The following is a 15,161-nucleotide window of genomic DNA, read 5'->3' as shown; positions in this document are numbered from 1 at the left end:
ATCCCAAGGGTTTGGGGTCCCATTGGGGTAGATTTACCTCTCCCCTCTTCCTCTCCTCCTTAAGTCATATCCCACTGAGAGACAAGGCTCTTCCATTAACATTTCCATAATCATTTCCACCACCTGTGTCCATCCCACAACAATGACAGATGCTTACTTCCTGTCATCCCATGCACACTTCCATTCAGGAACACTTACTTTACAACGGCATTAATTCAGCAGGGAAAATTGCATTTAAAATAGTGGTCAACGGTGGTGTCCATGGACACTTGACATTAACATTTTTATGCTTTCGACAAAGCCACTTACAGTGCATCCAAGGTATATATTTAATTAGCATGTTTCATTGGAATCGAACCCACAACTTTAGTGTTATAGTGCAATGCTTCAAGTTGAGTTACAAGGAAAACTGGAAGACAATGAGAAAAAGAGAGTGATGAAGTCGAGTCCCTCGAATGCCCTGCACTCTACGTGAACTCTAGCCTCCTACCAATTGAAAGCTCCTGCTTTGCTTTGTTTAATAATTCAGTCAATTTAATAAAGTTCACAAGCTCCCCATATTCCATTTGTAAGCTATGCAAACCTACTAAATCATGCTGCATTTACATATAAGGAAGTGTACCCTCCACACAAGCCTTCTAGCTAATGCTTGAGCTAAGTTGTGAGTACATATTACACTCGATATACAGTGAAAAAATCTGTATTCAAGACACATCTAAGACATATTTGCTTTGATACTTTCAGACATATACATATATATATATATATAGTTTATTTGAAACCTAACAACTCTGGTCAAACAAACATGGCACTTGGTTTGATATTTAGTTGTATAATGAAAAAACAGGTGTTCAAAAACTTTTATGGGGCCGTTGTATTCATACGGTATTTTAAAGGAATGCTTCCTATGAATGGGTTCAAAACAATTTAAGCTCAATTTACAACATTAGGGGCATAATGTTGATTACCACAAATAAATAAAAAAATAAATAAAGGATGTTGACTCGTCTTAAAAATAATAAAGGCAAAAATCGCAGTTTCTTTGAGGCATTTACAACAGAATTGAATAGGGCGAGTCCATAAGCATTAAAATGCACACTGTTTTAAAAGTATAGCCACAAGATGTAAACATTATACATGTGAACATGATTATAGTGTGATAAAATGATAAAAAAAAAAAAAGTTGTAATATTGGATATAACTTTACACAGATAGGATTAGTAAGCAATTTTTCCACACTAAAATCATGTCAATACGTTCAGTGTTTACGACGTGTGGCTATACCTTTGAAAAGTTGTGTATTTATTAATTTTTTTCTCCCCTTTTCTCCCTAATTTGGAATGCCTAGTTCCCAATGCGCTCTAAGTCCTCGTGGTGGCGTAGTGACTTGCCTCTATTCGGGTGGCGGAGGACGAATCTCAGTTGCCTCCACGTCTGAGACCACCAATCTGCACATCTTATCATGTGACTTGTTGAGCGTATTACTGCGGAGACATAGCGTGTGTGGAGGCTTCACACTATTCTCCGCAGCATCCACACACAACTCGCCACGTGCCCCACCGAGAGTGAGAACCACATTATAGCGACCACGAGGAGGTTAACCCAACGTGACTCTACCCACCCTAGCAACCGGGCCAATTGGTTGCTTAGGAAGCCTGACTGGAGTCACTTAGCACGCCCTGGATTTGAACTTGCAACTCCAGTTGTGGTAGTCAGTGTCTTTACTTGCTGAGCTACCCAGGCCCCCAAAAAGTTGTGTATTTTAATGTTTATGGACTGGACCCTTTAATTTCCATTGCAAGAGTCACACTATATCCACAATTTATGCTTCTTCTTCTTTTCTTTTTCTTTTTTCTTTTTGTATAGACAAGGGATGAGTCAAGATATTATTATTATTATTATTATTATTATTATTATTATTATTATTATTATTATTATTATTTTGTAATCAACATTATTCTACAAATGCTGCCAATTTTGCTTAACTTGTATAAACCCAGAACATTCCATTAAGCCACTGTGAAGGCAGTTATAGTTTGTTTACAGATGCTAGTAATTCACATAAACCAACTAAATTGTGAAAGATGATGAATCAATCTCAGAGTCAAGAAGTTAACAGCAAAAAGTGGTTTTCTGAAACTCGTTCTTGACTGCACTCCACTGGAAACATGACAGCAGAGAATTATGCGAAGGGGGGTTCAAGCGAAAGAGAGAGAGAGAGAGCGAGGGGGAAAAAAGAGGGCAAAGAAAATTGATTTAGCCTCCTAGTTCATCTTCATCGGTGTCCTGTCCCAAAGACCTGCTTCCTGAAATTCTTGAGTTGTGAAAGTCTTGCTGAAAAACAATGCAAGGCCTGAGACTTATAAAGGTGACCCTCTGAGAAAAGGTGGCTTTTGTGGGGCACTAAATTCCAGGCTTGTACTGCTCAGGCCGAGCTAAAAAGAATTAATGGGGGGCATCGATTAGGTAGAGCACAATTTAGGATTCACTAAGCAGGGAGTCATTTTAAAACCGGAACTGTGGTGCGTCACAGATGGCCGTTTTTGCCAATTTTGAAAACACTGAAAGAAAATAAAAGAGATTCTTAAGTAACTTTTTCTCTATGTCCTGTAGAAAATACAGTTCTCAGTGCCTCTGACAATAGTGGGTCTCCTTCACTAATAACTGCATTAATAACTGCAACAGAATTTTTTGGGTGAACTATCCATTTAAAAGCACTTCTACCCCTCCTCTATTGCACGTCATCTTTCCTTCCTCAACTCTCTTCCTTTTTTATTCCTTTTCTCGTCACCTCAGGCTTCTCATTTCTCAAGTATTTTTTCCCCAGCTTGTTTAAAATAAATCAATAAAAATTCCAAGGGAGAGGAACCAATGACACAAGTGAGAGGAACCAATAACACAAGTGGCCAGGAGGCATAAGGTCCGACATATTCCCTCCATGATCACTTGCTCCACCAATGTAGCCTTGACATGAAGACTCTCTATGTGTGTGAGAAGGTGGTGGCAAAAATTTGTTCTCTGTGACAAGCGTGCCGAATCGAATGCCTCATTTATAATGTATATGGATTTGCAAGTGATTTTCCATGCATACTGAAGTGGCAACAAGAAGAGTCTCTCTACCAGAGGGAGAAAGAAAGAGAAAACCCGAGAGAGATGGGAAAGAAGGAGACCAAGATATAGAATTAGGAAAAGGAATTGCCTCCAAGGGCCGATTTCAACATTTAGTGTTTGTAATTTCACATTGTTAAAGCAATAGTTCGCCCAAACCCGAAAGTTCTATCTATTAGTCCCTAACATACTGCCTAACATTTCCTTTTGTGCTCCACGGAAGACAGAAAATCATATGGGTTTGTAAATGATGACAGAATTTTATTTTGAGGTGAGCTATCTCTTTAAATCACACATGTTCAAGGGCGCTTTATAGTTGCAGTCACTGGGATTAAGCATGAGGATTATCATTCATATTACTATGTGTAAAACACTTACAATTATTCAAATTGGCCTCAGATATAGTGCCTTTAATGTCATCGCAATGTTTTCAAGTTTGCCGTAGGATGCTGATGAGTGCTGTACGGATTTGCAGCAGGTAATGGGCCCCGCTTGACACGCCACAAAATAATCTGATGACAATTTAGCAGGATTACATCACCATGCGTGTGGCGAAATCTTAACCTTTCCTCCACCCTCTAGTCGCATTTAAACAACTTGGACAGCCACCATCAGCACTGCAATTCTGCATTGCAAAATGAAAATAAATTAAAAAAAAGAATTAAATAAATAAACATGACAAGCGGCCACTTAACCACAGACTCCCAGACTGAAACCTGATGAGGCTGGCGCCCAAGCGCAACTTCAACAAATGGTAAGTGATACACTTAATTGGGTTCAGGTTGCACAACCAGAATAATTCACTAAAAATACAAATGAGGCCACACAGCGGCTTCAGGATAGCGGGAAAACCAATAACTATTCACCCATTCAAATGAGCCTCAGGGTGATGGGTCTCCTTGTGTTCCCAGGTGGGCTGCACACTGGTATTGACTGTCCTGCAGTCATTGCGTGGACATGTAAACGGCCTGTATAGACATCATGGATTCCGCTCATTGGAAATCAATATCAAATAACCCCACCACTCTGGCCTCTTTATTTTCCACCTCCATCATTAAATGTGACCTTCAGGCCACTTTCAGGCTCCATTCTCGAGGTGGAGATGGAGGAACGAGGATCAGGCTTTTGGGGGATTCGGCCAGGGCCACCAGGGAGGTTGTAGAGGCATCTTCTATGACAGATCAATTATGGTTGTACCGCTGGGCTTTGGGCCAGCTCCTCTTCCAAAGGCCACTAATAGAATCCCAATGTCACCAATGACATTACTGACTAGATACGTTAGCCTGAGATTCCAGGGGCATTGAGTCACTTTCTTGTCGTGTCATGCTTTGACTGCTTGACCTCTTCCAACTGGAGATGAGTTACTATCATTTGACAAGGAGTATTGAGGTAGCAAGGGCATCTAAACGTCCATTTACCTCTCAAAGTCGGCCCACGCTTGCTCATAATTGTCTTTGCCATTGATTTCATGGTGCCAATGATTGCTTCTTGATCTATAGGAGACCCGAGATTATAGATACAGTAGGTGCACAGCATATCAAATACATGGCATTTGTGTGGTCTTGCTGGAGAGATTTCTCTGTAATGAGTTTTGACAAGGTGAGGGAACCTTGCTGTACCATTGCTTCTCAGCTGCCGGACTAAGTTGTGAGTCATAGTGAAGATTATTCCAGAGTCTCTCTCCCAGAAGACAGCTCTTTTGCAGAGCAGAGAGGGAGGAGAACGGGAAGATTATAGAGTCCAGGTGTAGAGGACAGGTTTTCAACACTGTCCTCAGTGTTTCAAGTGTGAATATTCAAACTGAATATTCAGTTGGAAACTGTACAGGTGAGGACAAGGTAGTTGACCATGCTCCAAAAGTATTCCATAGTCTGGCATTGTACAGTTCTTTGAAAATGAGTGTATTAACCAATTTAATGAGTGAGAGAAGCGATTTTTATTATGGGTTTTACAAAACTATATATTTTCAAAATCGATAAGTCACTGGGTTGTCTGAACGACTTGCCGATTAGTATAGTGTAAGTAAATGATGACTGAATTATTCCTTTAAGAATGCTCTGTATACTAAGGGTACATTCCACCCCAATCAGAGACATTTCTTAGGGGACATTCACACAGAATGTGTTTGTGCGTTTAATAACAGCTAGACAAAACGCAGATGAATAGAACAGATCGGAGGGGTCTTGAAACGCATTTTTGACACACGTCTGAAAAACACAGCGCTCAGATGAATAAAATGTGTCTGCATGTGTTTGTAGACCAACAATTAAAAGATGATGCAGACTGAATTCAACATCACGCACTGAACATAACTGAAAGATATTCAACAAACAAATATACTAAATATCTACAGCATAACCTCTTATTGTACAAAACCATCACAGTCCTTGCAACAAAAAACAGATCATTAGTAAAAACTATTCTTTCGTAAATTACATAAATTGCCCAACTGGATGGGACGATTTGCATAAAAATTGATTTATGAAAATGTACATACAACTTTGTTCTGTTTCATAAATAAGGCCTATTGTCTGGAAACAAGTCCGTAAACAAGTCAATAAATGTCTTGAAACTAATTGAAGAAGACAGTGAATTTGTGACAAAAGTGCTGCCTTAAAAAAAAAAGAGCATGAATTGGTCAACCTCACTAATCGACAAGTCAGCTATCGGACAACTACACAGTCATACTGTCCATTATTTTTACTGGTATAAAACTTGTAATAAATATGAAGCAAACCAATGAATTCTCATTTTGAAAGACACTACAAGAATCTGTCTTACAATAAGTAAAGTTTGCTGGATAACTCAGTGTAGACAGCTAAATGAATCTCTTCCAATGCAAAGTCCCTGTTGGACCATGTTCTCTCAGGTATTTCCTACACTGTCTCAGTTTCACGGCAAACACAAAATCTCTCTCTCTCTCTCTAATTCAACAGGGTGGGTTGCTGTCCGGGCGCCTAGCAGAGTCAGTGACAGTCCTTTAAATTCTCTGTTGCCAATTACACTTATTCCTTTTGCTGGAGAGACAGTGTGGAGAGAAAAAAAAGAAGAGAAAACGTGGTGACGATGAGCACTTGTTTGACAGGGCAGATGTGGAGATGGAAATGTGGTAATTTGGAGTAATTCGGCAGTGCGTCGATGCTAGCAGGGCCTGCCTGTCCATCCGCCAAAATAAATGGGGTCAGCCGCATGTGATCGGCAACTTTCATTTATATGTAAATGGCCCCCTTCACCGTAAAGCCGGCAAGCAGTCGCACGAACACACACACACTTATACCGCTGGGTTTGAGACGTCGACTGCCACCCAGCCTTTGCTACACTTGTAAAATGTAAATATGCACATATCACTCAATATGTCACACTTGACTGATGCTGCATTGACGCATGTCTGTCGTAATCGTCAATGCTAAGCTACACGTTAGTTTTAAAGGGAAACTTCATGCAAAAAAATTTAATCGAATGCATTCTTCTGCGTTTTTAACAGTTTAAGATATTTTTACCTTGACACAAACTTTTTTTTTTTTCCAATACACAGCACAACAGTCAAATACAACTGTCGAGTGCATGTTTTTGAAGAAAACAATTGAAAAACAGTGCGGATATACATGAAAACATGCTCATGTGAATGGCCCCTTAACCATGGCAATCTCAAAAGTCTGTTTGGTCTGAAACAATATTAGGGCAAGTAAATGATAACAAAATTTTCATTTTTGGGTGAACTTTCCCTTTAAGCATTAAAAAAAATAATGCTGCTTGCAGATTGTCAGGATCTGAACATGCTAACTAGCTCTTATCATACCATTCATGCCATATTTTACACAAAACTCAAATGGTATTAAAAAGAGTACTTGAGTTTCCAGAAAGTTCAGTTAAGTTTTCATGCAATTTCACTGATGTATGATGAGACATAACTTTAAAACTAAGTCCCACACTTCTATATTTGTTGACACTTCAAACACTTACTGTAACATAAAAAAGAATAGCAAAATTATTAGAAAACTGGTTGAACCACTCTTAAAAGATATAAGTTATACATGACACAGAAGCCACGAGCAGTCATAGTTTTCAAGGTTCACCCTGAAAGTTTCTAATAGACAAGCTATGATACAGGCTTCCATAAAAGATACCAGCAGCCATACATTTTTCATGCTCAAGTATTATGTCTATTTATGATGACTTATTTATGAGCCTTGGCCTTTACAGATATATACATTTCATTTTTAATTCTTTAGACTATTTTGTTATCAATTAATTCATGTCCAACCTATCAGTGGAATGTCAATCGCTTAATTCAGCTCTTTGGGTCATGATTTTTTTTTTTTAAGTAAATAATTAATACATTTATGTAAGTCTGACTGCTATATATCTGGCCAAACAGGACAGCAAAAAAGATTTTTATTCACCAATATAATGTCCCTGTTGTGAATATAAATTATATATTTTAACACTGCTATATTGTTCTTGCTTTTATGGTAACATTATTTCTCTTTTAATTTAATACTAAACCTATTTATTTGCAGTATGAAACACATTTATATATTTGGCAGATGCTTTTATCCAAAGTGACTTACAGTGCACTTATTACAGGGACAATCCCCCTAAAGCAACCTGGAGTTAAGTGCCTTGTTCAAGGACACAATGGTGGATGCTGTGGGGATCAAACTGGCAACCTTATGCTTAACAGTTCTGTGCTTTAGCCCACTACACCACCACCACTAATAATGAGGAACAATATAAAAACATTCTGTCCTTTCTTTAGGTGGACACGGTGATGCTATATGCATATTATATGCATTTTACATTTTCTTTCTCTTTCAGGAAAAAGGACCAAAAATTTAGATGACTCATCTTGCACAACGCAGAATCTTGTCCAGTCAAATGCTCTCTAGAATAAGAATATCACTTCCCCTAATACCACCTGCAAATGACTAGCAATTAACAAATCATGGGTCATGGCTGTGACATAATGTAACAAAAGCCTATTGATTTTTGGACTATTGGCATGAGGTTGTTTTTGACACCTACAAATGAAGTGAATCAAATTATTAGCTATGGCAGTATCATGAGATATCATTTTAATTTATGCACTTTATTAAGTTGATGAAATTATATCTACTGTTTGTGTATTTGAGTCATCCTTTCTTTTTGTCATCATCCCTATAAAATCATATTTAATGTTGTTTTACATTTGTACTGTGAAGGAATATGTAGGTGTACCTAAATTATCTGCATGATTAGCAAATCTGTTACAGTATGTTCCCCTGTTTTTTGTTATTGTTGTTGTTGTTGTTGTTTTTATCTGACAATGTGCTAAAAGAAATGTGCAAAGAGGTTTTTTCAATCGAGTGTAAGTCATGTTGTGTGAAAGTCTGTTATAACATGAAATCATCTTCTGTCAGAACTAGGGATGGCACTGATCCGATACCTGGATCGGGTCCGATACTGACGTTTTTACCTGGATCAGGTATCGGTCCGACGAGCCTGATCCAAATCCAGTACCGCATGTTGGTCATTGACGTTACTGTCAAGCTCAAATAATGACATAAATAACCTTCAAATCACCATTAAAGTAGTCCATATTAGTTGTGCATTTTATTCAGGCTCTTTCAGTCATCTGAAAGCTTTGTAAATTGTAAAATGCTGTGTTTATAATAAATATACAGTCAGCATGCACAGCTAAGTAGTCGAGTGCCGCTCTGTCGACACACACACATAAACACGCTCGTGATGCGCTGCTCAGTGCATTATGTGGTCGCGCCACACAAACTCCATCTCAGATCTTGAGATGATCAATAGTTCGGTCCACCTATAACATGCATTGAGAATGGCATCGGACAATCATTTTACCAGATGTTGAATGAGAAGTGTATTACACTACTATGAATTAGCCTACAAACAAACACTCAAACACAGACTTCCTGGAGCGCTCAATGCCGGACTTTCAAAATAAAAGCCTTAAGAAATGACAACTTAAGTGCATTACCAATGTATAGTAAAATTATTATTATTATTATTATTATTATTAGAAATTACAATAAAAACTAATTGGGTTCCAAAAATTACTGTGTAATTGAAAGGTGGATTGATATACTAATAAAACTAAAAGTAAAAAAATAAATAAATAACAGAGGGAGAGAGAGAGAGAGACAGAGTGAGAGACAGAGAGAGAGAGAGAGAGAGAGATCTGAAACCATTTACATGTCTAGATACAAGTTAAAATGTGTAAAGAGAACTGGCTTCTTTTTTTTTTTTTTTTTTTTTTTTGCAGCTGCATCCAACAGACTAGTTCACAATAAGGTTTTGCACATGCTCTTATGTAATTGTTTTTTGTTTTCCTATTTTATAATGAAATAATGTATTGTTACAGGTTTTTGTTTCTTTACACAAAGAGTGCTCCCAATCAGTTCCACACAGTGAGTTATAGATGTTCTAAACTCATTAAGAAAAAAACAACACTGGTATCGGATTGGGATCGGCAGAAATGGATAATATAGGTATCGGAATCAGATCAGAAGAGAAAAAAAAGGTATCATTCCATCCTTAGTCAAAACTAAACACTTAACCTTTGACAGCAGGTACTTGAAAGGAATTTTCAATCTGGCGGAGACAAGACTACCTCAGGGGACACCTTGGCCTTCAGAATTACGAGGCTGCTGCTTCTCAGAAATTCACAGGAATTTGTACCCACAACATATTTTGTATAACCTTGTGCAGCTGTTTGAAATCAATGAATGAAGGGCCTAAGGCCATTATTCTGTCCAAACACTTTTTTACATTGTTTTTTTTTTTTTGGTACCATGCTAATAACTTTTTTTTTTTTTTTTTTACATGTACCATGGTAATACTATATATATATATATATATATACATTATATATCTGAATGAATACCCAATATATAGCATTGTTTTTACATGGAACTCCAAAATACCATGGCTGTACTATATATATATATATATATATATATATATATATATATATATATATATATATATATATATATATATATTTATTTAATTTTTTTATTGGATATATATTATGGTACAGCCATGGTATTTTGGAGTTCCATGTAAAAACAATGCTATATATTGGGTATTCATTCAGTGCCACAGTATACGTATATCAAAGTACCATAGTGTTACTACCTGAGACCTTTAGTATACCATGTTTATTGATAAAGGAATATGAATGAAGAAGCACCATTTGGTACAGAATTGGGGAAATTATAAACACTGGCGGCCAAAAGTTTGGAATGCTGTACAGATTTTGCTGTTTCGGAAGTAAATTGGTACTTTAATTCACCAAAGTGGCTTTCAACTGATCACAAAGTATAGTCAGGACATTACTGATGTAAAAAAACAGCACCATCACTATTTGAAAAAAGTCATTTTTGATCAAATCTAGACAGGCCCCATTTCCAGCAGCCATCACTCCAACACCTTATCCTTAAGTAATCATGCTAAATTGCTAATTTGGTACTAGAAAATCACTTGCCATTATATCAAACACAGCTGAAAGCTATTTGGTTCGTTAAATGAAGCTTAACATTGTCTTTGTGTTTGTTTTTGAGTTGCCACAGTATGCAACAGACTGACATGTCTTTAGGTCAATATTAGGTCAATAATGGCAAAAAAGAAACAGCTTTCTCTAGAAACTCATCAGTCAATCGTTGTTTTGAGGAATGAAGGCTATACAATGCTTGAAATTGCCAAAAAAACTGAAGATTTCATACAAAGGTGTACACTACAGTCTTCAAAGACAAAGGACAACTGGCTCTAACAAGGACAGAAAGAGATGTGGAAGGCCAGATGTACAACTGAACAAGAGGATAAGTACATCAGAGTCTCATGTTTGAGAAATAGACACCTCACATGTCCTCAGCTGACAGCTTCATTGAATTCTACCCGCTCAACACCAGTTTCATGTACAACAGTAAAGAGAAGACTCAGGGGTGCAGGCCTTATGGGAAGAATTGCAAAGAAAAAGCCACTTTTGAAACAGAAAATCAAAAAGAAAAGGATAGAGTGGGCAAAGAAACACAGACATTGGACAACAGATAATTGGAAAAGAGTGTTATGGATCTTAATCCCATTGAGCTTTTGTGGGATCAGCTAGACTGTAAGGTGCGTGAGAAGTACCTGACAGGACAGTCACATCTATGGCAAGTGCTACAGGAAGTGTGGGGTGAAATGTCACCTGAGTGTCTGGACAAACTGACAGCTGGAATGCCAAGAACTGCAAAGCTGTCATTGCTGCACATGGAGGATTTTTTTATGAGAAGTAGTTTAAATTCTGATTTTGTTTGTCAAATTGTAATAGTAATTTTTCAAGTTATTAATGTCCTGACTATACATTGTGATCAGTTGAATGCCACTTTGGTGAATAAAAGTACCAATTTCTTTCCATAAGAGTTAAATCTGAACATTATTCCAAATTTTTGGCCACCAGTGTTTGTTAAATTAAAATATTAAATTGAACATTTATTTTAAATATTAATATTGTAGTAATAATAATAATAATAATAATAATAATAATAATAATAACAATAATAAATATTTAAATTGAAATATAAAATTGATCAATTTACCTTGTAAATTTAAAATGTAAAACATGATGCTGACCTTATTTTGATTGATTTATCTGTGCACATTATCCCAGAGAAAATATTTGGCTCTGATATCCTTCATCAAAATAAAATAACTTGCTCTGCACTTAAAATGTCTTTTCTTTTCAGCTGATGTCATCAAGGCCTCTTTTTTTCAACCCCTACGCTCCAATCACCTGTTACATAGTGACCACTTCTCATGATCCTAATAAATCCTGGTAGTTTAAATCAAGTACAAAAAAGAAAAAAGAAAAAAGAAAAAGAAAGCTACATTATTTATTTATTTTGAATTAATATCCTGTTTCATTTGGAGGGCTTCCTTAGTTCAGTTGGTAGAGCATACTGTCAACAACACCAAGGACATGGGTTTGATTCCCAGAGAAAACATAAACTGACAAAACATGTACCTTTACCAAATTATGGAAGAAAAATAGATTGCAAAATGCTGTTTTAGTTTACTTTAAAAAAGAAAGAGAAAAAACAACAAACATGCAAAAAAAAAAAAAAAAAAAAACAGAAGCATCAAGTTGCCTGACTCCCAGAATGGCTCCAATCCCCCAGAGTCAGGTTGTGCTGACTCTGTCTTCATTTGGATCGCCAGCAGCTTCGGGCCCCTCCTCTCCTCCACTCTTCCCACCTCCAGCCTCCCTCTCTCTCGTTCCGTCAGGGTTGGGGAATGAAGACTTCAGGGCCAAGCAAACAGATTCTAATAAATTGCTGTGCCGTGACTGGAAAGCTCAAGTTCAAATCCTCCACGTTTCTCCCACCTCCCTCTCTGCATATCGGCCGCTGCATTAATTCTCATCAATGGGCTGTGGTGTTGGACAGGAGGTGGGGGGCAGGAGCATTTACATCTCTCCTGCCTGCCTGTTGCACCACTTCACTTAAGCCCCACGTTTGCAATGAGTACTTTTAATAAAAACGTCAGCCACCATATCGGAGGCTAAACATTTAAGAAAAACATCCTGTAATCTGTAAGGAAAAGCAATGGTGAGAAGGTTGGCAAGAGAGAGAAAGATGGAGAGAGGTGAAAACAAGTGGGAAACCAAAAGGAAGCTGACACAGATTGGTTGGGGGGTTGGGGGGGTAATTGTTGCAATGACAATACCTGACCTTTAAAGGTGAAGCAAAGTTGGGCAAAGTTGTCTCTCATTTTCACTTAAAGGGGAGTGACATTTAATAGTCCCACAGGTCAAAGGAGGGTAACAAACACCCAATAAAGGCTGCCAGTTGATTAAATAAGGGACCTCTATATCATCAGAATCTCCCAAGCTTTGGGCAGCGTGCCTATCTTTAGGAAGCAGGGTCATATCTTCAAGGACTAGGCTAGAGGGTCCCACAAAGCATGTTAGCAGCATGCAGTGATCTTTTCTGACTTACGACTCATCTGACATTCCATTCGGATTTTTCTTTCATCAAGCTGGTGCATTTTCACTTTACAGTTTGACTTTTCATGCATAAAAGTTACTACGGACATAAAAAGGTTGGAGACAGGTGGGGAAATCACCCCCAACCCCAATTAACTACTCCTTCAGTACCAGTAAACCCGGCACGATAAAGATCAGTCCTCGCAATTCCATCCATCTTTATCACTCCCATCTCTATATCTCTCCCTCAATCCTTTCATCACTTTCTATATCTCCATGTCTCTGGACTCTTCCTCTTCTGTCTGTTAAATAAGCAGCACTGCGGGTCATTGCCGTGCATTTATCTCTAGCATGCCATTGGCCACTGGAACAGATCCGGTTCCCTTGAGTTTTAAATGATTCAAACATTCGCCCTTCAATGTTCCTGTGGCGGAGTGTGTGTGTGTGGAGGCGGGTGTGAGGGGATTAGACCCTCACCTCCATCTGCCTCAGCCCACACACTTCTTTGGAGAAACCAGCTCCTCTCTCATGGAAAGTTCCAGCGCTATTTCAATCACTCCTTCTCCTGACTCATTTGCTCCAAATGTATTTCACTTAGCCGATCAGACAAAGCACTCAGCACTTTTAACATTCTCCATCACGATTTGCAAACGGCGCCGTGAAGACCAAAGGAGCCAGAGAGAAAGTCTGCGTAACTATCTACGCATTAAACGATGCAATCAGCCCTCGCACGCTGCGGTACTTGCATTGAGATAAGATGTTAAAGGGATAGTTCGCTCAAAAATGAGAATTCTGTCATAATTTAATCACCATCATGTAGTTCTAACCCCGTTTGAACACAAAACGAGATGTAGGGCAGAACGTTTAGACTCTGTATAAAGTGCAGAATGTATAAAGTAATTTTGCAAAGGCTATGTACGTGGCTCGTTGAATCAGAATTTAGATTCTGAACTATCCATTTTCAAATAGTTATTTTACAATGGCTTCAAACGTAGAATGTCATATCAGAATTTAGAGTCGGAACTATCCGTTTTCTAATAGTTATTTTTATAATGGTTTGAATGTGGCACATCAAATTAGAACTTAGAGTCAGCACTATCAGTTTTGAAATTTTTATTTGACAATGGTTTTGAAAGTTGCTCGTTGAATTAAAATTTAGAGTCAGAACAATCCGTTTTGTAATCGCTATTTTACAACGGCTTTGAATTTGGCTCGTAGAATCAGAATTTAGAGTCAGAAATATATATTTTGAAATAATTATTTTACAACAGATTCAAACTTGGCTTGTCAAATCAGCATTTAGAGTCGGAATATCCGTTTTGTAATAGTTATTTTTCAGTGGCTTAGAACGTCACTCGTTGAATCTGAATCTGAATTTGTCAAAACTATCTGTTTTGTTATTTTACAATGGCTTTGAACGTGGCTCATCCAATTTAGACTTTAGAGTCGGAACTTAAGATTTGCAATAGTTATTTTTAAGGCTGTCAATCGATTAAAATGTTGAATCGAATTAATTGCATGGTGTCAATAGCAATTAGTTCGGATTTGCTCTCCATCAAGCTGTGTTTTGAATGCAAGAACGTATCCTCGTGTTGTGCTGTCTGCTGAAGGGTTGTTTTGTTCTCTGTATAAGCTGTGCATTGCCTATAAAGCTGAAGTTTCGCTTACTGCCCCCTGGAGAAAACTTGAAACTTGAATTTCTCAGGAATCTTCCTTATTACATGACTAATTGCATAATTTTTTTTAATACATGATTTTTTTATCAAATTAATCACATTGAATTAACGTGTTAAATCGACATATTTAAATAGTTATTTTACAACAGCTTTGAACGTGGCTTGTTGAATCAGAATTTAGAATCGGAACTACAGTATCTGTTTTCTAATATTATTTATATTAAATTGAACCAATGTTTTGACAACAAGACCAGCTTTAATGGAGAGGCTGTTATGACACACATCACATAAGCAAGAGGTGAAGAGGAAGGGGGTGGAGAGTGTAAGGGCGAGAGGGTGGAAAACTGGAGCAGCTGTAACCTCTTGCCCCAGTAAGCTCCCAGTCCTAAATGCCCTCACACTGAAGA

The 15,161-nt window shown here is 37.7% G+C and overlaps 1 protein-coding gene across 5 annotated transcripts in view; it reads right to left on the bottom strand.

Annotated features, from left to right (window-relative positions):
- The window catches only part of LOC127438641 (CUGBP Elav-like family member 5), a 284,871-nt gene that overhangs the window by 149,713 nt on the left and 119,997 nt on the right, over positions 1–15,161 (bottom strand). The window lies entirely within an intron of this gene.

The sequence above is a fragment of the Myxocyprinus asiaticus genome, chromosome 50 (assembly GCF_019703515.2).
Source record: "Myxocyprinus asiaticus isolate MX2 ecotype Aquarium Trade chromosome 50, UBuf_Myxa_2, whole genome shotgun sequence".
In the NCBI taxonomy this organism is placed as follows: Eukaryota; Metazoa; Chordata; class Actinopteri; order Cypriniformes; family Catostomidae; genus Myxocyprinus; species Myxocyprinus asiaticus.
This window is presented reverse-complemented; position numbering and strand designations above follow the sequence as displayed.